The sequence below is a fragment of the Emydura macquarii genome, unplaced genomic scaffold (genome assembly GCF_026122565.2).
Source record: "Emydura macquarii macquarii isolate MOO-44397 ecotype Brisbane River unplaced genomic scaffold, CSIRO-AGI_Emac_v2 contig_1119, whole genome shotgun sequence".
NCBI classification, from domain to species: domain Eukaryota; kingdom Metazoa; phylum Chordata; order Testudines; family Chelidae; genus Emydura; species Emydura macquarii.
In genome coordinates this window covers 21,681,059-21,708,133 of record NW_027131256.1, presented here as the reverse complement: position 1 = coordinate 21,708,133, position 27,075 = coordinate 21,681,059, and the positions used below count along the sequence as shown (strand labels likewise).

General features: G+C 44.7%; 1 protein-coding gene across 2 annotated transcripts in view; it reads right to left on the bottom strand.

The window, feature by feature from the left end:
- The window catches only part of LOC137151833 (uncharacterized), a 66,182-nt gene that overhangs the window by 13,359 nt on the left and 25,748 nt on the right, over nt 1–27,075 (bottom strand). The window contains exon 1 of one of the 2 annotated variants that reach the window (XM_067546319.1): nt 19,781–19,914. The exons of the other annotated variant lie outside the window; for it this stretch is intronic. The gene's annotated coding sequence lies outside the window, so the exon portion shown is untranslated. Of the gene's footprint in view, nt 1–19,780; nt 19,915–27,075 lie in introns of those variants that run through there. 2 annotated transcript variants of the gene reach the window in all.

The window sequence follows — 27,075 nt, the reverse complement described above, 5'->3', positions numbered from 1 at the left end:
CCCCTCAGTATTTTTTCTCTTAAGACTAAACATACCTAATATTTTTAACTTTTCCTCACAGGTCAGATTTTCTAAACATTTATCGTTTTTGTTGCTCTCCTCTGGATTCTCTCCACATCTCAAACTGTGGTGCCCAAAACTGTCCACAGTACTCCAGTTGAGACCTCACCAGTGCCAAGTAAACTGAACAATTACCTCCTGTGTCTCACATATGACACACCTGTTAATACACCCCAGAATGATATTGGTCCTTTTTACAGCTACATCACTTTGTAGCTCATATTCAATTTGTGATCTACCACAACCCCCAGATGCTTTTCTGCTGTACTACTGCCTACCCAGTTATTCCCTGTTTTGTATTTGTGCATTTGATTTTTCCTAAGTGAAATACTTTGCACCTACCTTTACTGAATTTTATCTTCTTGATTTCAGACCAATTCTCTAATTTAATCAAAGTCATTTTGAATTCTGATCCTGTCCTCCAAAATGCTAGCAATCCTTCCTAGCCTGGTATCATCAGCAAAATTTTATAAGCATATTCTCCATTCCATTATTCAAATCATTAATGAAAATATTGATTAGTACCTGACCTAGTACAGACTGCTGTGGAATCCCACTAGATACATCCTCCCAGTTTGACAGTGAATTATTGATAGCTACTCTTTGAGTACAATTTTTCATCCATTTGTGCACCTGCACCTTATAGTCATTTCATCTAGACCAGCTTCCCTTCTTTGCTTATGAGAATTTAACGTGTGACTATATCAAAAGCCTTATTGTAATCAAGATATTATATTTATTGCTTCTCTCCTATCCATTAGGTCAGTAACTCTGTCAAAGAAGGCAAGTGGTTTGGTTTGGCATGATTTGTTCTTAACAAATCTACGCTGGCTATTACTATTAACCTTGTTTCCACAGATTAACCATTTGTTCCAGTAAATTTCCAGGTATCGAAGTTAGGCTGGCCGGTCTATAACTTCCCACTATGTTTGCCCTTCTCCAGTTCTCTAGAACCTCACCTGTCCTCCATGAGTTCTTGAGAACAGGGTGGATAAAAATCAATTTAAAAAAAAAACAAAAAAACAATTTTGGGTGTTTATTTTATTTTATTTTTTTAAATAAAAACAATAAAATATTAAATTTATCTTGTTTAAAAAGTAACAGTTACAATTAAAATTCATCACAAACATGCTAAACCTATACTTAAAGTCTCATAAAAATGAATTAATGGCTCTAGTCTGTCCAGCCTAACTACCAGCTCTTGTTTCTTGAAAGTTCTGGGCTTTCAGTTTCTGTTTTCCTCAGCAGACTAAAGTCACATGTGCAAAGAAAGACACAGGCTGGATAGAATTGTTGTTCTGTGCTTATGTGGTGGTGGAGCTAGGCCAACCAAGGCAGAGGAGTTAGTTAAGACACTGGAGAAAGAAAGGACGGAGGCAGAGTAGAAAGGAACAGTGGAGTGGACTGGAAAGAAAATGAGAAGACATTCTGTACACACACAGCTTCATATATTCTCCCACACTTTTGCCACAGAAAAACTGTCACGGGTGCAAGAGAGACCCTATTTGGGAATATGTTGAATAAGTTTCTTCCCTGGGTGAAAAAGGAAAACATGTCAAGGGTAAGCAGTGCAAGAATGGGATGCAGGGCCCAGTTGCAAGAATGAAACATCATAATGAAAGCTGCTTATTGGGAGAAAATGATGTGGATATGCCTGAAGAAAAACGTGGAGTCGTGCATTAGTGCTTTTAGCAGCAGTGCTGCAACTAAACATATTTCATACAACAAACTATCAACAGCAAGCAAAAGATTTCAATCATCCAGTAAAACCACCACCATGGATGGGTTTGTAGTGAAGACCAGCAAATACCAACAAGACACCAGGGACGAAAAGATTGCTCGGTTCATTTATGCCACAAATTCTCCTTTTCGCATTGTTAACAATAAACACTTCATTGACATACATGGCTGAGTCCTTACTACCAGGCTACACTCCATCTGGTAGAGCAGACATTGGTGGAAGGTTGCTAGAGAGAAGGAACTTGAACATGTGCAAGAAATACTGAGGGGAAATCTGCCAGTTTAAGCCTTGATGGGTGGAGCAATGTACACAATGATCCAGTAATATGTGCCTGTGTGACAACAGAAGATGGGGTTGCATATTTTTAGAAACAATAGATACATCAGGAAATGCCCACACAACAGAATATTTAAAAGAAGTGGCAGTGAAAGTTGCAATAAACTGAACAAAAAAAATCAACTGTCACGTGTGCAGTTTTGTCACAGACAATGCTGCAAATGTGGCAAAGATGAGAAGATACTTAGAAGAAGAAACGGAAGGATGCTCCTTAATAACATATGGCTGCAGTGCCCATTTAATGCATCTTTTAGTCAAAGATTTAAGTACGTCTTCACCAGGAATAAAAGAAAATGATGTTGAAGTCACAAAATACTTCCGTAACAACCATTTTGCTTCAGCTTCACTGAAAGGGAACAGGAGGATCCAAACTAATTTTCCCTCAAGATGTTCAATGCAATTCTGTGGTTGACTGTTTTGAACAATTTATTAAGAACTGGCCTATTCTCATAAAACTTTGTGAAGAAAACTGTGATAAAATAGATGGAAGTATCTCATCCAAAGTATCTAACATCGGATTAAAGAGGAATGTAGAAGATATGCTCAGTATACTGAAGCGTATATCCATAGCCTTAAACAAACTTCAGAGAAATTGTTGCTGCGGTGCTGATGCTGTCAAAATTTGGAAGGCACTTCAAGAGACATTGAAGAAAGAAATACCTCACCAGAAAGTTAAACTGCAGGCAATAAAGAAGCGAATGGATCAAGCACTAACTCCACCTCATTTTCTTGTGAACATTCTCGACCCCAGATATAAAGGTAGATGCCTAACTTCTGAAGATGATGATGCTGCCTTGGCATGGGCATCTCAAAATCACTCCTCAGTTATGCCGGTCGTAATAAATTTCAGGGCTGGAGCGGAACCATTTAAACAGTACATGTTTACTGATGATGTTTTGAACAAAGTCACTCCCCTGAATTGGTGGAAATCATTAGCCAGGCACCTTGAAACAGAGTTCCTTCAGTTGCTAAGCCAACTTTTCACAGCAGTAACTTCCTCTGCAAGCACAGAGAATATTTTCATCGTTTGGTATTATACACTCAAAGCTAAGAAATAGACTGGGAGTTGAAAAAGCAGGAAAACTCGTATTTCTGTTTCGGTCTATGAATAAAAATGACAGTGGGAGTGGGGAAGATGACAGATAGTTGTAGAAGTTTTAAGGATAGCGTACGTTTAGTGTTGTGATGACTTGTCTATTGAGTTAATAAAATTTGAAAATTAAAAAAAGGGGGGGTTTAAGGACAGCCATCAACCAGCAACTCAGGAGACTGCTGTAATTGCGAATGTGAAACATTTATGTAACATTTAAGATTTAGTTTAATAAAATATAAGTGCTATTGTGTTTGTGTGTGTGTGTGATTTAGTTCTTACCATTCCTAATGTACTGCTGCTGCATCTGCAGTTTGACACAGGTAATGATCATTAATGATCTGGAGGATGGGGTAGATTGCACCCTCAGCAAGTTTGCAGATGACACTAAGCTGGGCGGAGTGGTGGATAGCCTAGAAGGTAGGGATAGGATACAGAGTGACCTCAACAAATTGGAAGATTGGGCCAAAATAAATCTGATGAGGTTCAACAAGGACAAGTGCAGAGTCCTGCACTTAGGACGGAAGAATCCCACGCACAGCTACAGACTGGGGACCAACGGGCTAGGCAGCAGTTCTGCAGAAAAGAACCTGGGAGTTAGAGTGGATAAGAAGCTAGATATGAGTCAGCAGTGTGCCCTGGTTGCCAAGAAGGCTAATAGCATATTGGGCTGCATTAGTAGGAGCATTGCCAGCAGATCACGGGAAGTGATTATTCCCCTCTATTCGGCATTGGTGAGGCCACATTTGGAGTATTGTGTCCAGTTTTGGGCCCCCCACTACAAAAAGGATGTGGACAAGTTGGAGACTGTCCAGCGGAGGGCAACAAAAATGATAAGGGGGCTGGAGCACAAGACTTATGAAAAGAGACTGAGGGAACTAGGCTTGTTTAGTCTGCAGAAAAGAAGAATGGGGGGGGGGGATTTGATAGCAGCCTTTAACTACCTGAAAGAGGGTTCCAGGGAGGCTGTCAATGGTAATAGATGACAGAACAAAGAACAATGGTCTCAAGTTGCAGTGGGGGAGGTTTAGATTGGATATTAGGAAAAGGTTTTTCACTAGGAGGATGGTGAAGCACTGGAATGAGTTACCTAAGGAAATGGTGGAATCTCCATCTGTAGAGGTTTTTAAGCTGAGGCTTGACAAAGCCCTGGCTGGGATGATTTAGCTGAAGTTAGTCCTGCTTTGAGCAGGGGTTGGACTAGATGACCTCCTGAGGTCCCTTCCAACTCTAATATTTTATGAGTATTATGTACTATTTCCTAAATTAATAAAAATAAAGTTATCTAAAAAATTACACAAAGTATGCCCTCCTAGATATTGTAAAATGCTGTATTGAGTTGTAAATGAACATGTTTTAGTGATTAGATTTGCACCATTGCTTAAGAAATACATGAAGTAGTATCAGGGTATGTCTATACTGATGGCAGCAAAGTCGCTGCCATCAGATCGACCTATCTGGATCGATTGAGCGGTCAGTGAAGACCCACTCAATCGATCCAGAAGTCAACGCTGGTAAACCACCCCCTCAAGTGGCATAGCTCTGCGTTGACGGGAACACTGCACTGCGCCGACGGGAACTGCGAAGACACCGCGCAAAAGGGAAGCACAGCAGTCGACGGGAGTTACACAAGCTACTCTGCGTCGCTTGTGTAACTCCCGTCGACTGCCACCAATTTAAATCAATGATTAAATCGCCTTGATTTAAATCAATCCACCCTGCTTGAAAGTAAGATTGCTTCAGCTAGTTCCTTAAGTATACTAAGATGAATTTTGTCAGACCCTGCTGACTTGAATACATCTAACTTTTCTAAACATTCTTTAACCTGTTATTTCCCTGTTCTAGCTTGTGTTCCTTCCCCCTTGTTGTTAATATTAAATTGTATTAAGCATTCATTCACAGTTAACTTTTTTAGTCAAGATTGAAGCAAAATAGACATTAAACACTACAGCCTTCTTGGTGTTGTCCATTATTAGCTCTCCTTCCTCACTAGGTAGTGGACCTACACCAGGGGTTCTCAAACTGGGGGTCATTACCCCTCAGGGGGTCGTGAGGTTATTATGGGGGAGGGGTTGTGAGCTGTTGGTCCCGGCGCAAGCCAGTAAGGGTGGCATGGCACAAGGTTGTCACTTTTTTGGCTGGGGGTGGGGACTGTCACAGCCTGAAATATTTTCAAATATTGTCCCAGCAAAAAAGTTTGAGAACCCCTGACTTACACATTCCTTTGTCTTTCTCTTGCTCCTAATGTATTTATAGAACCTATTCTTATGGCTTTTTATTACCCTTGCTGGGCTCATTCTATGCCGTAGCCTTTTTGGATTTTGTCTCTACATGTCTATGCTATTCTTTTGTATTCCTCCTTAGCAATTTGTCCATGTTTCCATTTTTTGTAGGATTCTTTTTTGATTTTCAGATCATTAGAGAGCTCCTGATTCGCCATATTGGCCTCTTACTATTCTTCCTATCTTTCCTTCATGTCAGGATAGTTTGCTATTGTGCCTTAAATACAATCTCTGAGAAATTGCCACCTCTCCTAAACTTCTTTTTCCCTTAGATTTCTTTTCCATAGGACCTTACCTATCCGTTCTCTGAGTTTGTTAAAGTCTGCTCTTTTATTAAAACTGCCATATTCATTTGTCCCTTGTGGTGGGAAGACAATGGGCATGTCCACTATATGGATGGGCCCCAGTGAAGTTCAGGAACCTGATTCTCACAAAATTAGATATTTCAGGGATGTTAGCAATGCATATCACCCAGGGGTAAATGCAGCAATAATTGCTCTCAAACCACAACAGCACCAGTCAATTTACAAACATCAACCTAGTAAACCACAGACATGTAGCAGTCTGCGGTAGACAGCTTCCAGATGAACTGGTAGGACCTCCCACATCTGATTGTCCTGGCACTAGAGGGCCAAGGCAAGCTTTTCACACTGCTCAATGAACACAGCTCTCTTCATGAGGAAATTCTAGAGTCTGCATGATAATGTGGGTCCCCCCACTCTGTGCTTGTGGTCTTGCAAAGAAACGCCAGTCCACACAGGGAAAACCCACAGCTTCTGCAACCCACATCAGTTGTCTCCACCATCATGTCAGCATCCAGTCTTCATGATCTCTTCACCTAGATCCACAACTGCCTTCTGAAGGCCACAAGTCACCGCCAAAATGCTCTCCATCCTATATCATGACCTCCATGTACATCCTGCTCCATCAACAGTGCCTAAAGCAAGAACAGGTCTTCCCCACAAGCTGTATCCATGTCTTGGCACCAGCTGGAACAGACAGAAGTGAGGAGCTTCCAGAACCAGAAGTACTTTAGTTGGCTAAGTATTTCCTAACTAAGGCTAAGAACACTTCCGCACAGGGGCTTGGAATAAGGTCTCTCATAAGACACTGTGAAACAATTCCTTGAACAGCCTGACTCAGTGCTGTTCTAAGAACCATGGGATATACCCCAGAAACATTAGTGCCTAACCTGGTACTGCAGCACCATTGTGGACACAGCTAGATGAGTATGACTCAAGTATGGCTCCACAGTGAGGACACTTGCAGGAAGGCTTAGATTACCCAGGCAAACTCTGAAGTAAAAACAAAACTTTTGCCTTTCTTCTAATTCTTTTTTCATGTTCCTCACCCTTTCCCTGATGCTTTTCCTGTGTACAGGCATTAATCAGAGGACCAACCTTTCCTCATTCTTACAATCCATACAGAGCAGATGTGGCAGCTAGGATTCCCATAGCCACTCTGCTCCCTGAGTGAAATGCTGTCATCCCATTTACTCATCCCACATAATGCAAACAAGAAGAGTATTGATAAATATGTATACTATGATATATGTAAAGTAACAAAATCGCTTCCCCTGCAAGTGTCTCTTTACTGCCTAGTCTCTTGTCTTTTCAAGCCATTTACAGAGTTGTCCCATCAGATACCACTATACAAACACTTATGTTTCCAAGATATGCCACAAAAGGAAGAACACAGCCCTGGATTTAACCAACCTCCATCTTCAGCTGTGCATGGTGATGTATTGGTGGCAGTGGGATGGGAAGGTTTGGATGGAACAGGAAGCCCAGCACATGACTGAAAACTTGGTTGTTATTGTAGTGTTAAGATGTGTGCTAGGTGCTTTGCACTACAGTAGGAATATTGGATCCCTGTCAAAAAGAGTCTACAATTCAAGGCCCCAATCCTATAACTTCATATATGTGGAGCCTTGTTTACTTCAGTAAGACTTCTTACAAGCACAGGAATCTGCGCATATGTAATTTTAGATGCAACAAAACAGATGGTAACAAACAGTGGGGAGAGCATGGCATAAGAAAGAACTAAGGAGAGGGCAATAAGGTTATACATTTACTAATTTAGGTATGTGTACAGTTTGATAATTGAGAAGAGCTTGTTCTGTTTTATTTTAATTGTGTTTTAATTATTTTCTGCATGTTTTCGTCTAATCTTCTATTCACAGTAATATTAGGTGTTGCTTGCAATAGCAGGTAGGATTTTTCAAACAATGATTTTTTTAAAAAATCTTTAGAATTGTACATTTGACAACACTTTAACCATACAAGACAAAGAGTGACAGTTTAGACTGGTTTCCCATTTGCATGGGTTTTCCCCACACGAGAGAGACACAGACACCTGAAGACGTAAAAATGCCATAAAAATTGGCAAGAGATTCAGGGCTAGCTATAGTATCTACAGTTACTTTCAATTCATTTTGAAGTTACTCGATTTTGAGTTGAAACTATCCCTTTTAATATATTGTACAATTATTACATCAACAATGTGCTCATGATCTCCCAGCAACCACTGATGTTTAACTGCTCCAGAAGCCACCTGGGTACACCTATACAGCAAAAAAAAAAAAACCAACAACATACCACTGGCAGCAAGTCTCAGAGCCCAGGTCAATTGACTCCAGCTCATACTATAGGGCTAAAAGTAGGGCATAGGCTGAGGCCTGGGTACTGAGATCCAGCAAGAGGGATCGGATCTCAGATGCTGGGCTGCCATCCAAGCCTGAATGCTGCTACTTTTAGCTCCGCATCATGAACCCCAGTCATTGACTCAGGTTCTGGGACTCTCAGCCATGAGGTTTATTTTTCTTTTTTGCTGTGCAGAAGTGCAGTGTGCATCTATGAGCCAGGTTCCAATACACATTGGTCATGTCTTCACCAAGGAAGTTTTGCAAATGTTTCCCCTTGTTGCTAACACCATTTCAGCTCCACCAGTATTAGCAATGTTAGAAATCCTTGGGCAGACAGGAGGCTGCTAGCATTTTAGGCACAGTATTTCCTAACCATCCTTAGCACACCAGCCTTAACAGACTTTAATAATGCAGCCAATACTGCTAACATCAGTGGAACCAAACTGATGCCCTAACAAATGGGACATTTTTTGCTACATTTCCCTTCTGTAGACAGGGCCTCTGTGCTTAATAAATTATGTCTGCCACTCAAAGTTAATCCCAGTCAACACAATACATAGGTGCCCAGCAGGTAATCCTGGTCTTTGAAGAGTAGCTCTTCTAGAGTTAGGAACTATGCAAATAGGTTGCCTACACAGGCTTCCACATCTTCACATCCAAATTCCATCTCCTTCCCCCCAAAAAGGAAGTCACTCTCCTGGCTAAAAGATATTTAACACTTCAGCTCAAACTGCAGGACAGGTCAGAACTACATGGAAAAGAAAAGAATCAGCTCAAACATGAAATGTTGTTAGAACCTACAGTCAGAATGGGGTGTGAGGGTGTGAGTTGACTGAAGTGAAGCCTTCTTGTTCCTCAGTATACAATATCACTGCATTGTTTAAACAGAAGGAATGGGAGAAGGAGGCACATATCAACCGGGTATGGAAAGTGGCAAGTGCCTTTTCCATTTGTTTTGACAACTTGTCATTGGGTTTCTAGAATGAAATATATGAAGAATCTACAAGCATAACAAATCAGGCTGTGATCTTGTCATCTCATAAGCCATGCAAGAGTGGGATAGGTCAGCTTGCAGATAGACCTCCTTCTCCAAAGAAAGCAAAGGTGTTGCAGGAAGTGACTAGGGCACTTAATTACTGAACCAGTGTCCCAGTATGCTGCAGTAGTACATTGCATGATACCTTTCAGAATTGTTGGTTGGTTGTTCCCTCCCCTCATAGCAGCCTCTGGTTAAGTAGAGGCATGGTAAATATCTCTAGCCCCATTTTATTTGACACAAGTGAAGAGAGTTCTTATAGGGCTTCCCTAGTGGTAGCTGCATTCCAGTGATATAAGACAGTGATTTGTACATATACATTGAGAACATTAGGGTTGCAAGGGTTCAATGTTTACCCAGCCCTATGCACGTATGAATGATATAGTCTGTAATGATCCCATACTTCCTCAAATATTCAAAAACATTGCATTTTGTGTCACTTTATAGCTAACAAAAAATAAAGTACGGAAATTAAAAGTTAAGTATGCCAATAGTACATACCCTGTACTCTCCTCTCCTCCTCCTGTCCCCATCTACAGACACATGCCTCCCCAGCAATACATTGACCATACCAGAACTTTAAACACTCAGTAGGGATGCCAGCCTCCCAACACTGCCTTCCACAAATTTCATCCACCTCCATCACAAACAGTCCAGACTTATCAGCCACCTCTCGCACTTACAGAACCCTTCTGCACAATTCTGTAGTTACACATACTCCGATTTGGGGAACACAATGCTGGAAAGCTGGTACCCCTATGTACTACACTCTCTGTGGGGCATGATGGTTCTACTACTGGGGAGGTGTGTGTGTAATGGGGGGAGGGTGAGGATTGTATTATTGAGAGCCTTAACATCTTGTTTTCTGATTTTTAGGTTTTGTTAAGTATTATGTATAGAGCAACCTTAACTGATAAAATGCAGTGTTATTGTGTGTTATTTTCCCAGGTTTTTAGGTAGGAGTCACTGCTGTGTTGAAGATGCTTTAAAAGAGGATAGGAATTTTAAAAAATTCATTGCACAACAGAACCTATACACTGAACTACAAGATGTTGTATGTGTGTATCCCACGTTGAACGTGTATCCCACATTAAATTCCATGATAGAATGTCACTATCATGTAATTTTAAAAAGATCATGAAGCACTGTGTATGAAGTTTAATTTTTACATGGAACTGGTTAATTTAAAAAATCCGGACTATAGGGCTTGATATCAAAACTCCCTAACACATACATTTTACAAGGTCTTAAGGTGTACAGTGAACAAGGCTCCAGTTGCTGTGAAGCCCAGCATCATTCAATGAGCACAACACAAGATGTACATGTTTGATATTTCTCTAAGTTAGGAGCACTTGCACAGCAAAACCTGAAGTACTTCAAAGTTATCAACTGTACTGCATACACAGAGTACTATTTTCAAAGACTCAAAATTGTCATGTCAAAACTAGTTTTACTGGAATATTCAGAGGCATTTCTGCTCAATGAAGGCGCTATTTCTCTGACAATTTCAATGTTCTACCCCCAACCACAAAAAGGTCATAAGATTTTGTTTTCAAAAAAAGGAAAGAAAATTTCTCTTTTCAAACGCAGTTTAACCATTTTGTATCAAATTCTCCACCACCTCCTGGCCCCCCATATAAAAGAACAAGAAGCCTAGAAAATGTCAACTCAACAGGTGAAATTTTTGAAGTAGTGAACTACTCAAGAGAAGGTTGCCTACATTTTCCATTATAACCCTAACTACACAGATTTTTACTTCTTCACCTATGAAAAAAAGTTGTCTTTTCAATTAATTGTGCAAATACTCCTAATCCTCAAACACGCCCTGTTATGTATGTAGATAAATATTAATCACTGTTTAAGACAAACAGGGATATCAAAACACTTACCAAAATTCATACAACAAATGTCAGTATCTGCACAACCCACCACAGCACTATCTGTAAAATGGGCCTCACATTTAGCTCTTATGCAGTGCTTTTGATTTCCAAATGGTATAAAAGATATAAATCATTAAAGTAATTAATGCTTTCGCACTAGGATTTTCTCATCTGTAGAATTCCAAGCACTAGATAAAAGAGGAAAAGTACTAATTGCTTCATTTTACAGACAGCATATCTAAGCACACGATTTAAGGTATTTTTTTCTGGGACACTGTAGTCTAGTGGATAAAACATCCCTGGCAGGGATGGCCTAGGTATAAGTGTCTAGCCACAGAACAGTGGGAATGGATTAGATGACTTCTCGAGGTCCTTCCCAGCTCTACATTTCTAAGATTCTGTGATTCTATATTACACAAGAATTCTGAGTTCTGTTCCCAGTATTGCTACAATCTTCCTATGTAACACTGACTAAGTAAGCCGCTGGGCCTCACTAACCCTATCTATAAAATAAAGGAATGATAGTTGGTAAGGATATGATTTGGTTATGGAGGTCACGGATTCTGTGACTTTCCAGGACCTCCGGGACTTCTTCTGGGGCAGCGCTGGACTAGCAGCCAGCCCCAGATGGCACCCAAACAGCTGACAAGCAGCCAACCCAGCGGAGCAGTAGCCCGGTTGGGTCACTCCCTCGAGGCTGGAGCAGCCACAGTCAGCCCTTGCCACAGGAGCAGTGGTGGGGCTGGAGCAGCTGCAAGCCTCAGTGGTGCTCTGTTTGTCCCCCTTCCCCCAGGGCACTTTTAGTAAAAGTCAGGAACAGGTCACGGGCTTCCACGAATATTTGTTTATTGCCTGCGACCTGTCCCTGTCTTTTACTAAAAATACTCACGACAGAATCTTAACCCTAACAGTGGGCAAGTGTGAGAGTCATGAAGTACAGAGAATGAAGACCAGCCAGGTGAACAGATGGGCCAAGAATTTAGGACTTGCTAGCTCCAGATCCTATTCGCATTCCCTCAGGCAGGTTAAGATGACATTTTGGGGACTATAGGAAGCCACTGTGGCCTCCCACGGAGCCAGAGCCTGGGGAAGGGCCCGAGAGCTCTGATTGGCACAACTCACACCCTGCCCCAGAGTCTGCCTGGCAACAGGGGCCCCGGGCCGTGATAGGGCCACCTGGCCAGGCCAATTGGCAGCCCTGGGGTGGAGCCCCAACAGGAAGGGGAAATACAAAAGCCTGGCCCCTGAGCTCAGTAGGGCCTAGACTGCCGGCAGAGGCAGACGTGCTGCCCCGCCAGCAGGGGTCTAGGCTGGAGCCTAGCCGCCGCTGACGAACCCCGGCCCCACCTGGGCCCGGGGATTGGATAGAGCCCTCGAAGAGCTGGACCAGGCAACCCGGCCAGGACGGCTGGGCCGAGTTACCCCGAGCCCGGGGCCGTGCTCTGGGACCACCAGACTGGGCCGAGACCCCAGAGCAGCCCGAGTGGCGGACACCCCCGGAGGCCGGGCCAGATTTGGAGGAACTGCTGGCCGCCGAGCCCCTCCCTGCAACGGGGCAGGACTTGGAGGAGCTGCCCGAGGCCGACCCGCTCCCCTCCTACAACGACCTGGAGGAGCTGCCCCCTGAAGAGGAGTTTCCTGCCTTACCCCCGGTCGATGAGGAAGGACTAACAACGCTACCCCAGGTGGACTATCCTTGGGACTCGGAGGCAACAGGTACTAGGGTCAGTGGGGAGGAAGTAGCCCAGGGACAGCCACGGCCTGTGGCTGAGTCCGCCGTATTGCCGGTGTGTTGCGGCGGGAGCCCCGCCGGCACAGTGGCAGCCGCTTCTGCCACTGCTAGGGCCCTGGGCTGGGACGCAGTGGAGACGGGTGGGCCTGCGTCCCCCTCCCCTTCCCCTTTGCCCTAGCCACCCCAGGAGAATTGCTCTCCTGACCCCGCCGGAAGCTGTTGCCTCCCCTGCTCACCCTGCCTAGGGGTTGGAGCACTAGACTCCTTGCTCACTCGCCCTGCCTGAGGGCCTGAGCGATCTGCCTGCTCACCCTACCCAGGGGTTGGAGCAATAGACTCCTGGCTCGCTCACCCTGCCTGAGGGCCTGAGCGATCTGCCTGCTCACCCTACCCAGGGGTTGGAGCAATAGACTCCTTGCTCGCTCACCCTGCCTGAGGGCCTGAGTGATCTGCCTGCTCACCCTGCCCAGGGGTTGGAGCAATAGACTCCTTGCTCGCTCGCCCGACCTGAGGGCGAATTGCATAGACTGATCTCTCGCCAAGCGTGAGCTATTCCCCTGTAGGAAGCCACTGTGGCCTCCCACGGAACCCGAAACGCTTACAGGGACACAATCAGAAACTTTTTTATCAGGCCTATAGTTCCCTGAAACATATGGAAATGGAACAAAGCCAGTTCAGAGTATTCCAAAGTTTTAAGAAAAGTTGAGCGCATAACTAATTTAGCTACATCTGCACTGCAGCGGCTCTGAACTTCACAGGGATTGAGGCACAGGCTCTATTCAATATGCAGTTAAGTTACTGCATATATAGTGACATCTGCTATAGTCCTATAGAACATCGGTAAGAAGTGCTTTTAAAAAAAAGTATTATTTTCAAAGACAAGAAAGCACCCAATTTTCACTGAATGCTTAAAGGCAACTGCTTTTGCATTTCTTTACCAAATTTCAGTCCCATGGTTTTTACAAGAAATTTTGTAATAGGTCAAGTGTATTTTTCCATTCTCCTTATTCTCAAAAACAGTTGACTGTTTCTGCTCAACTTTATAAAAAACAAAAATACCCTCTCCCCTAAACAAACCACTTCACTTTCCCCCCCACCTCCTCCTGGACAGAAACCAAGCCTAGAAAATTTCAATTATAAGTTGTTTGTTTAAAAACAGAGGGCTTAAGAACAGAAACATTTAGGCTACCTTAACTGTAGATGTCACTCACTTTCCAGCTATATTTTGCAAATTTGCTTTCAAAATCTGCAGAGTATTTTTGAGAACCTTCTGCAGTGAGAGTTAAGTACTCATTTGATCATAATCTTTATACTGTAATTAGGATTTCAAGAGCATGCAGAATGCACCGCAAAAGGTATACAGAAAGCGAATTCAAAATTCACATGAAAACAAACTTCTGTTCTTGGTGAAAAGTAAAAGATCCCAAAGCGAACACCATAATTACCACACTGGATCAGGCCAACCGTCCAGTATCATCTCCAACAGTGGCCAGCACCAGCTGCTTCAGAGGATGATGTAAGAACTATGCAATTGCAAATGTGGGATAATCTGTCCCCCATTGAGGTCTCATTCTGATTTCTAATAAAGATTGGCTTGGCTGAAGCACCTGGTTTAATATCCCTTCCAAAAAAAATATTGTCATTAATTATAACAATTCTGGGTATTTTTGATAGCCATATAAATATCCCATCCCTTTTTGAATCTTAAATTCTTAGCCTCAACAACTTTGTGACAATGACTCCCACAGCTTAATTCCAATTGCACTAAATATTCCACCAATTTACACTACCTAGAAGTTCCATAGTCAGTCAGTCAGCTTTTCCATAGTTAAAACTGTAACCAAATTTCTATTACAAGTCATATTTTTCCCTTCCCCTCTTTAAAAATCAACCATAAAAACTTCCCCCCTTTAAGTTGAGCGTGTGCATTGTGACACCGAAGGATATCTTTTAGCAAAATCTGACGTAAATTGAAAAAGCTGTTCGAGCTAGGGAAGTTGAAAATTTAAGTGTATATAATGTTTGGCAAGTTCTTAGAACAGAACAAAAGGTGTTATGTCTCCAGCACACTAAGATTAGAAACTTAAACATGTAACCCTACTTCTCCAACATACGAATAACCCTAATTTTAAGTTATTCATTGCCATACTACATCAGAATGATTAGTCAGGACTCAGCTGACTTCATGAAGACCATCCTAATTTTTGCTGACTTTTATGAAGTCTGCCAGTGCTCTTGAGAACTTTGCATGGTCCACAAATATGCAGGACTTGAGAAGCGTCTCAAAGTTGTAAACAGGGTTTTTTGTTGTTTGTTTGTTTTTACTGGGGTTTTTTTACATTGCACAAAGCAGTGATATTGGGGCAAAGATTCAGTCCACACAATTCCTTCCTCCTCCAACATACAACTTGTCCCCAGAACCTGGGTTAATGCACTCATCTCTCTAGCAGAACTCAAACTCCACAAGGACTCACACAGAGCTCATAAGTGAGAACCTTAAGTATTTAGCAAAACGGCTTGGGTTAAAGGATTTCATATCTATGGCAATATACCACAGATCTTACTGAACACAGATTTCCAAAAAGTCAAAGTCCAAGCCAACTAGACTGAAGGATTTTAAGGCTCCCTGCATGCCTCTGAAGAAACGCTTATGCAGTTTTAGCAAGCGAAACACCAAACCCTTGTCTACACTACAGACTTCTGACCACCATAGCTCTACCAGCAGGGGTATGAAGAGGTGTGATCCCTGGCTGACATAGCTGTGGCAGCACAAGCTCCTAGTGTAAATGCAAAACTGTGCTTTTGCCAATATAGTTTGTTTTGTTTGGGGATGGGGGTGGAATAAGCTAATACTGGTCAAAGCACAGCTTTGCCGGTATCAACTGCATCGACAGAGTGTTTTGCCAGGAAAGTACTCCTAGTGTAGACATGGCCCAAGGCATATTGGTTAATATAGCTGTTATATAGGACATACATTTGCATATTTGGTCAAGACTATAACCAGGTCTACACTCAAAAAGTTAAGTCAACCTTACTACGCTGCTAAGGGGTGTGAAAAATCCACACCCTTGAGCAACATAATTAAGACAACCCAACCCCTGGTCTAGACAGCCTAGGTCAACAGAAGAATTGTTTTGTTGACTTAGCTACAATTTCTTGGGGAGATGGATTAACTATACAGATGATAGAACCCCTCCCATCGCTACAGTGTGTCTATACTTGAAGCACTACGACAGCACAGCTGCCGCAGTGTAGGTGTGCCACTGTAGCATTTCAATTAGAGATAATCCCTAAGTAGTTCCATATGAAGAGGGCACCAACATTTTTCCCTTGACTTTGCTAAAAAAAATAAACACAAACACAAAAAAAAACCCTAAAGAAATTCCTACACTCCCCTTCCCCCCCCCAAAAAAAGAGAGATCCTGAAAGACTTTAGAACTGAAAACGTGTATCAATATTTCAAGAGGAAATCTTTAAAGAAAGATTTACAAAGGCAAATAGGAGAAATCCAGGAAGTTAGAGAGTAAGACTTTAAATAGACAGAGCTTCGAAATGCCAATTTAATGACATAGAAGCAATTCGCAAATGGTGGTACGCGTACCACAGGTGGTACACGCAGGTCACCTCCCACTGGTACGTGTCCACCTGCTGCTGAAGGGCTGGCCAGGAGCCGCCTCCAAGCAGTGTGGCAGCCTGGCTATTCTGCACCCCTCCCCCTGGACACATAGCAGCTGGCCAGGAGCCACTCCAGCACCTGCCCGGCCCCCAAGCAGCACAACAGCCGCTCCCCCCTCCCAGCCCCGCCCCTACAGGTGGTGGCGTTTTATGTTGGTGGTACACACCATGGTAGAGTTTGGGAAGCGCTGCGATATAGGACTGATGTTTCTATGTATATGAATCTCAGGCAGTTATTACTTTAAATTCTGTATTCCTTGGTGGTTCAGTCACAAACCCTGTTGCTTTGGCTATGGAATAATCCTAATCTGAACTGACCTGTACAGGGTTTAAAGGTGATGTGCAAAGGGGAAAAAATGGAGTTTGTCCACTTTGTTTCTTTGATATATAAAGGAGACCAAGAAGGCTTCTTTTTATTTTTAATATATAAAGCATTTTTTGCTTACTTTTTACATTAGAGAAAAATTCCTGCCAAGCCTGGAACATCACGTAGACGAGTGGACAATTAAATTATGAGTTCACAAGAGCTGGGAGTGAAATGCTAGGTCTGAACTAGAAAAGATTTGCCAGCATAGCCATACTGGCAAATGCTCCCAGTGCAGAGGCAGCTTACATCAGCAAAAAAGTGATTTTGCCAAAATAGTTTATACCATTTCCAAGTTAAATTAACTATACTAGCAAAATCACTTACACTGGTTAACCATGCACTTTTGCCAATATAGAAGAGTCACAAAAAAACCCATATCTCTAAATGACATTGCTATCTCAGCAAATGTGTAGACCTGGCCAAAGATGAGCAGTTGCGAGGGAGGAGTTTATAGTCAATTGTTTAAAAAACTAGGTTTTTTTGGTTGGTTTTGTTGACACTTGTTTAACTTCTATGATTAACATTTGAGCTAAAGAAGATCTTTGTTAAATATTCAACTTCTCCACCCTTTCATTAAGGTGTTAAGAGCTAACAATAATGCTGAGAACCCAACCCCACCCGACAACAGTCCCCCAGCAAAATCTGGGAAGCCCAAGCCTGACATTCCTGATAATTCCAAGTTAAAAAACAAACAGATTTTTTGTTTGATTTTATATTGATGAGAAGTGGGGGCATACACAGGAGAAAGGGAGAAATTGTGACCCTTTATACCTATAAAGCAGCAAGAGAGTACTCGAGCTCAGTTTAAAATCTCTGGAGACCACCTTTAAAACAACAGCCATCAGACCTAGCTGGCAAGATATACATAGGACAACATACTTGTTATAGAATCTATAGATCGTTCACCAAATCAACTTGGTTTCCAGGAGAAAGCAGATCTACCTATTACAGGCAATGGGTGCAAGTGAGCTGGCATTGAACGCAATTTAGTTGCAGTTGTAGATAAAAAACAAACTGTTTAGCACAAGTTCCCATGCACCAATTACCAACACTTCTTCTCAGCTAAGGGTAGTTTTTTCCTAACATAGATGGGGCCTAACCATATGAATACTAACTACCATTAGGTGTAGAAGCAGGCTGGAGGTGAATGGAGTCAGAATTAAAGCTGTCTAAGGGATGTTAACTCTACATTTTCATACCTTCCTATGTGTTTTGTTTTGTTTTTTTTAATTAACTTAGTGTTTTCTGGCTTTTCAATGTTTGTTTTCACAATATTTTAAGACGACACACACCCAAGGTCACTGTTTACAAAATGGAGATAGTTAAGAAGAGGAAAAAGAAATTAATAATTATGTACATTTAAAAGTACTTCACATATAGTCAGTTTTCTGGAATGTTTCTGTGGGTCTTTCATGTCTTTCACACCAAACTTGGGAGAAAACCACCTTTTTTCAGAATAGGAAAGTGTGATTGTAAATGCTTCCTGCCCCCAAATTCCTAGGATGGAGCTTGAGGCAGGTATAGTACCTGCCTCTGCCCCCTAAAACTAATAATCAGAGAATTTAAGTGAAAAGCCCCGTTCAGGCATGACCATTCTCCCCCTCTCTCCAAAACAGTTTGGACACTTGTTTGGACAGTTCCGACACCAGAGTGGCAGTTTCTTCACAAGACAGAGTGACAGAAATGAGTCCTCCTTTCCTCTTTCACAAGAAAGGTCCTTGAATAGTAGGTTAGGTTCCAGGACAATGGATTGAGTTGGGGCTCTGCATGACGCACATTTACTTTGAAAACACTAAGCTTTCTCTACAATGCAGATCTTCCTCATCTGACCGACTTTGAATTGTTTCATGATCAATTCCCTAGCATACATCTCTATCACCACCACCTGCAAACAATTTTCTGGCCATAATCCTCTCGCTACCCTATGCTTCCTAATCTGAAAACCCGAATGCTTTTTTTTTGATCCCATCTCATCTTAACCACTTATTCACCCACCGCCTCTTTTAAGCCACATTTGCACCCCAGGAAAGGAGGGGGGGGTGAATCCTTTCTACACCTACAATCCCAGTACGGGACTCTTCCCACCTGTATCTTCATGTCATTTACCCAACCCGGGAATACTGGCCCCTCAAGCAGCCTCTTCCTCCTTCCAAATGCCTCCTCAATGGACATGTTTCTGCCCATAACAGGATGCGGGTCCCATCCCCTCCAGATGGCCCATGGGTGGAGAATCAGGGCCACCTACTGACGTGGGAACCCCTGTCATCTCCCACAAGTGGTATCTCCATCAGCACCCTCCCCCCCATTCCCTCCCAACAAGAAATCCTTCCTTCCAGCCTCCCAAATCAATACGTGTCTGCGTGTGTGTGTGTGTGGTGGGGGGTCTCCCCTGGATTTCATGCCCCCCCTGCTCCAGCCCCATGCCACCCCCGTCCCTCGGCCTCCGGCATGCAGCACCTGCCTCCCCCCGCACAGTGCCCAGGGCCTGAGGAGAGCGCGCGCACCCACCTCCCTGCACGGAACCCCAGATTTGGTGCTTCCCCTTCTGCCCTCCCCCCGCGAGCCTCTGCCCAGCCCCCAACTCTGAAACTTTCCCCGGGGGGCGGGGGAGCGGCTCAGCCCCCCCACGCCAGCAGCAACAGCACGCGGACCCCGCTCCCGCACACGCGCAGCGCCACTTACCGAGGGGCGCGGGGCGGGAGCGGGAGGTGGCGCCTCTCAACTCCGGGCGCGAGGGGGCGGCGCAGCGTCTTCCCCCGGCGACGGCGGATCCATTGCCCTCCCGCAAACACACACAGGATCCATTGTCCGCCAGCGCCTCTCCCCTCCCGCCCGTACACATGGTGCCGCCCGTCTCGCCCCCCCTTCTACTAGACGAATGGAACCGCCCGACACCCCCTCTGCCCCGCCCCGGGAATGGTACTGTCCCCTACTTACTCAGGCGATGGCACCGCCTCTCTCAACCCCGCTCCGGGAATGGCACTATCCCAGAGAAAGCGAATGTAATCCCCTTTTCCCCTCAACCCCACAATGGTATCAACCAGTTTCTTAAAGAGGCAGGCCTGAATCCATAAACCCCTTCCGCGCCTGCACGAAGCACCGCCCTTCCCTCCCCCCATTCATCTTGGTACCTCCCCCTCAATTAACATAGCTCGGCCCTCACCTCACGGTGGCACCACCCCACCTTTCTCCTTTAAAGAGACCGCAACCCCACCAACTGCGCTCCTTAAAGGGACCCTCCCCCATTTCGCCCTACCTACCCCACCTTCTCACTTCCCTTTCCCAGCGCCCTGGGGCGAGAGAGCGGGCCGCCCCCTCCCCTCCCTCTCACCCCCCCCATCTCGCCCCCTCGCGCACCGGTGAAAGCTCGCTGCCCCTTGCAAAACACCAGCAGGCCCCGGCCACACCGCGCCCGGAGCCGCCCCGGGACTGGGACGGGAGCTGCTGGGCAGAGCCGACGAAGAGCAACAGGCTCCGCTGCAGGCAGCGCTCGGGCGGCCAGGAGCGGGTACGCCCGAGCCCCGCGCGCCCCCAGCGAGCCCGGGGGGCACAAAGCGCGAGGCAAGCCCCCCTCGCTGCCCCCCCAGGAACCAGCGGGCTCCCCGAGGCGGCCGCACTTGTCGCCCGCCCGCCCATCCACACACACACACACACACACACACACAAAGGAGACGGGACCCAGCGGAGGGGAGCGGGTCTGGGCTCACCTGGAAATGCCCTTCCCCCGAGCAGCCCCGAGCTCCCCCACCCCACGGATCTCTTGCGAGGGGTCCTGCAGCCGGCAGGAACCCGGGCGCCGGGGGGCAGCACCAGCCCGGTCCGTCACGGGCAGCCGCAGAGGAGGCTGCCCTGCCTCCTGAAGTTTCTCCCACTCGCGGTAACTTCCCCAAGCCCGGATCATGCTAATCGATTGCCCGACATCACAGATTGGGATCATTGCTAGTCGAAGAGGAAAAGAAAAGGGAAAAAAAAGTCGAGTGTCCTCTTCCCCCCGACAGCTGTGCGCACAGAGCGAGGAAACTCTGCTCTGCCCAGCACAGAGGTGGGTTTTCATTCCTGGGTTAGGCTGATGGGCTCTTCCTAGTTTATTTATTAAAGCCCCATTAGATAGGCTGACTGTCAAGACCAGAATAGATCTGTTACACGTGGAAGGAAGAGCGCTTCAAGAGCTCAATATATCACTATGTTCCAGCCAGTAGATGGATCTCTTTTTGGTACCTATTCCCCGGCTTGAATCAGGTCCTGAAGGAGCCCTTTCCATCATTCCCTGCTAGCTCCTGACATGTGAATCACTCTGTCTGGTTAACTAATGGATGGATCCCTTCAAAAAAAAAAAAATCAGATTCTCTGCATTTACCAGTTGGGGGAACGGACAATAGATAATGTGAACTTGAACTCTGCAATAGATGTGATAGGGGAGATTCACAAGAGGTAACAGGAATTAGGGGGTAGGACTCACATGAACTCTGGATCACTGACATGTCTTGTACATGAGATCAGTATTCGCAGTAGGTTGCCCTAAAAACTGGATTTTTGTTTCTGTGACAAGGTAAGCAGGGGAACCAAACACTGAGGATTATCCACCATGCTGCATCCATGAAGGTGAGAATACAAACCAAGTGCCAATTCACTTATTTCTATTTCTCCTTTGGATGTTTGCCCCAAGATCATACTTCAGTGCAGGGAGTGAAACTGATCTCAGGCTTTGCCCTCAAAACTTTTCAAGCATCTTTAGTGATCATCCTGCCCTCAGAGGCTGGGTTTATTGTTTTGTCATCCCAACAGGGGTCTCTTCTGGGTCTCTCAGATAAGAAGAGACTTCAGAGAAGGTCTACTTCTCTTTGCTGTATTGGGTCCACGTGATCGGTATTTCTCCTGAAGGCCTCAGCAGAGGATATGAGTAGGGAATTCCAGGGGGAGGGAAGTGGGAAGCTGGGGGGCCCAAAGTCTCTTTTTGCACTCTCTGGCATTGCCAATGTCCACGCTGTGTCCAGTACCCTCCGTTCATGACTCACAGGGAAGCGGAGAAGAAAGAGGTGGCTGAGTTCCGTAATCTGAGGTTTGGCTGCAGGTGTGGGCTACTGGGACTCGGGCATGATCTTCCACCTGGCACGCTGCCTTTCTGGCTTCACTCCCATCATGGAGATGGGGGCACTGCCAGTTTTTTCCCAATCCTGCCTGCCTCCTTCCTGGCAGGAGAAGGGATCAAGGTGACCAAACCTGGCCTGGGCTGCATCTTGCCCAGCAGAGGCCTCCCCCACCTGCCAATCCTGCCTGGCTCTGTCTTTTCCTGCCCAAGGAAGTGTAGTCGAAGCAATCCCCTATCCTGGCTAGCTTATGAGAGGAAAACTGTTCTCTGCCCACAGAGATGGCCAACTTTCCCAATGAGATGCTCGATAAAGTGTGGGGGAGCAGGCAACACAGCCCCTCTCTTTACCCCGTGGCTTTCTCAGCCCAGCTTGCTCCTTGAAGCCTGAAGGGGCACAAGCTGCTGCAAACACCTCCGCGGGGAAACAGAGCTAAGAGGATACTCACCCCAAAAGGCAAATGAAGCCCTGAGACATGGCTGGGAATTAGACAAACATGTTATTGAACCAACTTGTTAGTCAGTAATATGACTTCAAGATTGGAATCTCCCTCAGACAAGCCCTGCAGCAAGGAGACAGAGAAAACTTCAGGAGGGGGCATTCCCGGGTAGCCAGTGACTGGCAGGTCTGGGTCTGCCCCCACCAGGCTGAAGTATCCATTGCAATGGATCCCTAGACCTTAGCATGAGGAAGAAAGCACTAGGTTGTGCAACAGTTCACAACTAATTTAGGAGGAATGGACAAGAATGACAAACACAACCTTTCAACCTCACATGTGCTGAAGCCCCATTTTGAGCAAATGCTTGATCTTTTGGGAATTCAATGCTAATGCAACTTGAAACCCTCTTGTGGCCAGTGTTTTGAAGGTTTGCAGTGGCACCCCACCCCTTCTATTCTGTGGATAATTTTGAGAAAGACACAGATCCTCCTCTCCTCCCAATACACTCGTTTCCCTCCCCTATTCCCACAAACAAGTTCTCAAAATATTTAATCCTGTGGACCATGAGAAGAGCACTGACCACAGTGGATGTACTGCATCTGTCACTGAGAGAAATCCAAATTTTGGCATTTCTCATGCTTTTTGCAACATTTGGATAGATTGACATGTTGATAAAGTGTTAGTGTATTAAAAGTTAGCATTTTCTCTCCCTTCCTCACTCTTCAAATGACACCATCCCTTTTCCTCTCTAATCCCCACACTTAAAATAAATCCCTGCTCTTCGGAAGCGGCATAATTATACTAGAATAAAGACACTTATTCTGGAACAGAATGTCCACATGGAGAGCTATACCAGCATAACTACAGTAGTATTATTCCACGATAGCTATACCAATCGATTTCCCCATGTAGACAAGTGCTAGTTCTATCCTTTTCCCTCTCCAGCCTTTATACTTAAAATGTCTCCTCCTTGTTCCCTCCCACACAGTCATCTATTGGGAATTTCTTTGCCTTCACTTACCCATCCCCCACATCTTGAGAGGACTGAAAGGAGGCCCTACAGTAAACTCTTTGCAGTTGCAATTTTCCATTTCCAGCCCACACCAGGCAGCTACCCTGACTCAGAGGGGTAGCTTATATGAGTCTTTTTTTTTACTTAGTGTCCCACTTTGGCTACTATCAAAGCAGCTCCTTTGATGGTAGCAGCAGTGGGACAAAGCCTTCCTCCTCCTGAACTTGTCTCTGCTTCTTTACCCACCCATCCCCATCTGTACCAATTTTTAACCCTGACCTATTTCTGCATTTATCATAGTTGGGTTGTTGGGTTTTTTAAAAATTAATATCCACAATCCCTCCTCCTCCTCCGGACACACCGCTACTTTCTTCCCCTTAGAGCACAGCATAAATTGAAAGCTTTTGGGAGGCAGGGACTGTCTCTCACTATATGTACTCAATAATATGGAGCCACACAGTGGTTGGGGTTTCCAGCTGCTATTATAGTAAATACAGTACTAAATGACAGACAGATGTTCATCATGGGGATTCAAGTACAGGGCCCAATCCTGCTCCCATTGACATCATGGACCCAATCTTGGTCTCCTTGAGAGACCAAGCAGTTTAGGCTGGAATTTTAAAAGCTGCCAAAGGGAGTTAGGCCACCAACTGCTATTCAATTTTGGTGCCTTTGAAAATCCCAGTCTCACGGTTGAAACCTGACCAACCTAAAATTAGCAACAAGTGATACCGGGTGCACTTCCCCTTTCTATGCCTGGTTCTCCACTGCCTTGTCCCTTGTGCAATCAGATCTGTATGAGAAGGATGTAAAACACTGCTAGATCAGAGAGGTACCATGTCATACAGGCAGAAACGACTGCACAAGGTGAAAAGCAAAGGAGAATCATTCCTTCAGTCTCAAATAACCCCACCATGCCATCTTTCTTTTTCCTCCTTTTATCTCACCTTGTATCTATTCCTTCCTCTCTTTGGAGGGCTCTCGAAACCAGTTATCAGAACGCTTTACTTTACTCTTAGAGTTAAGTTCCTACTTTGCTCTATCCCCTCTGGGAATTTTCTACAGTAAAATGCCAAGGGGAGTGAAGTCCCAAGGCAGGAATTCTCAACTGAGAAATCTCTACTGCTGACCTTGAAGAGTTTTACCATGGGAACTGACAACAAAAGCCTCCCTGCTGATTGTAATAACTCTGACAGGTTGTAAGGTGGAAAGGCAGTATCTCAGGTGGCCAAATCCCAGGCCATTCAGAGCTTTAGAGATTGTCAGCAACTACACTACACTCAAGGAGGCCTTTCCCTCCCCATCCAAGTTCTTACAAGCTATTGCAAAGAACCCAACTCTCCTGGTTCTTTACAGTATTACAACAAATCCAAGAACACCCAGAACATCACAGCTATCACCACCCTGCATATCATGGTCTTAGAACTTCACAGCAGCAGCAGGCATACAACCTCAATCTTTCTGCTCAAAAGCACAGTTGGAGTTATGATACACAGCTGAGGAGCCCCAATTCTATCCATATAATAGTACTGGTTCACATGCCTACCAGCTCAATACATTTACATTCTACTTTCTATGGTTCAGAGCTTTGCATTCCAATTGCTGCTTTCATGCTTTTAGTCCCCAGTCCTGCAAAAATTTACATGGGTGCTTATTTTACACACATGAGTATAGACCCACTGAATTCGATGGGGCTACTCAGGCAAATAAAATTAACAGCATAAGTCATTGTCAGTACATGGGCTTTATTCTCTTCTAAAATTATATATTAGCCCTTGCCCATCTGTCATTAACTCCAGTCAAACCTCCTCTCCCACTGTAGACACACATGGCTGTTCCAAATAAAACAAGTGTTGTGCTTCCGAATCAGTGGATCGGGCCCTTTGGACCACTCATAGCCCTGCTGCTTCTGTCCTAAAATTATTCTATTTCCTTTTCTTCTTTGGACTAGCCATTTTCCCCAAACCCGAGACAGGCAGTCACCATTAAGAAATCAGTATTTACCAATAGTTACTCTACAGACCACCACAGGTCTCCCTTACAGTTAGCTGATATAATTATTGCATTCCCTGCCCTTTGGGCCCCAATCCCACTCCTACTAAAGTCAAAGGGCACTTTACAATTGACTTCAACAGGAGCAGAATTGGGGCATACAAAACACTTCCTACCCTTTTCAGTTTCTAGACCATTTTACCTCTAGCAGCTTCCTATTAAAATTGTGCCACATATGTTCTGTTTAAGTAAGATTTTCTTCTTTCAAAATGGTTATACCCTTAGGGTGCGTCTACACAGCAATTAAACACCGGCGGCTGACCCGTGCCAGCTGTCTCAGGCTTGCAGGGCTTGGGCTGAGGGGCTGTAAAAGTGCTGTGTAGCTGTTCAGGCTCGGGCTGGCACGCAATCTCTAAGACCCTGCGAGGGGGAAGGGTCCCAAAGCCTGGGCTCCAGCCTGAGCACAAATGTCTACACTGCAATTAAACAACCTTGTAGCCTGAATCCAGCAAACCCAAGTCAGCTGGCACGGGCTAGCCGCAGGTGTTTAGCTGGTGTTTAATTGCTGTGTAGATGCAACCTTGTAACACTGTAAGCACCACACACTCTTTAAGAACCGAACTCTCCACTTCCTTGCACCTTATGCAGTCATGAGCAGACTTGTGCAAAGTGGGGATAAAATACTCCCACTGTTGTCAATGGAGAATTCCAACTGGTAGGAGACTTTTTTTGGGTGTTCCCTCCTCTGCCACCCCCACTCACCACCACCTCTCTTTGTTCAAGTGTAAATTATTATACAAGGCACAACACCATACAGACTCAGACTCTATGATTTTTTCTCCTCCAAGTTTGGCATTTTACGTGACGATGTGTTAAATTGAGCCTCCTAGAAAGGTAACAATAAATTCTGAAGAAACCAAAATGAGTAAAGCTGTAATACTGCAATGAGCTCTACATGGGCACAGGAGGCTCCCTACATGAAGCTCACTGCAGGATGAGAGTCTAAGTGTGAAAGAGGCAGTAAAGGTCAAGATGGGAGGCAGTTAAAGGTCCACTATTAATTTAAAGACCACTCTTCTGTCTGAAAAAATGTTTTATAAAACTATTACCGCTACAAGTAATTCCTAAGATGATTATAACTGGTTTTTGGTTTTTTTTTGCTGTTTTTTCCATTTTGGTACTTTCTGAATTTGACAGTATTGTGTGCCCAGTCAGCCTCACCTTGCCCCCAGCAAAATCAGTTTGGCCCTATTCCTGCAAATGTTTAAGCACATGCTTAACTTTAACTCATGTGAGTAGGCCCACTGAGTTTCCCTTGTTTGTGTGGAAATTCATATGGCCACAGGACAGAGAAATACATTTTCTTAATATTAAAACGTTATTGTTAAGCCACACAAATTGGCAGAGGAACTCTGAGGTAGTTTTAGTACCTGAAACTATTTTAAGGTTGTTTTATGAAACTGATTAGGTCTCCAATCCTGCAAACTTCTCTACAATTCTGAGACTGCCTGTGCCTCGAGGGAATGCCACTGAAGTAAATGCCATTCTGTAAAGGAGCAGTGGTCCAACCTCACGGAGCAGTTAGCAGGATTGTCACCTACATTTCTAATTCATAGATTCCAGCACCAGAAGGGACTATTGTGATCATCTAGACTGACTGACCTCCTGCATAAGAGAGGCCTGATCTGCCCACTTCAAGACA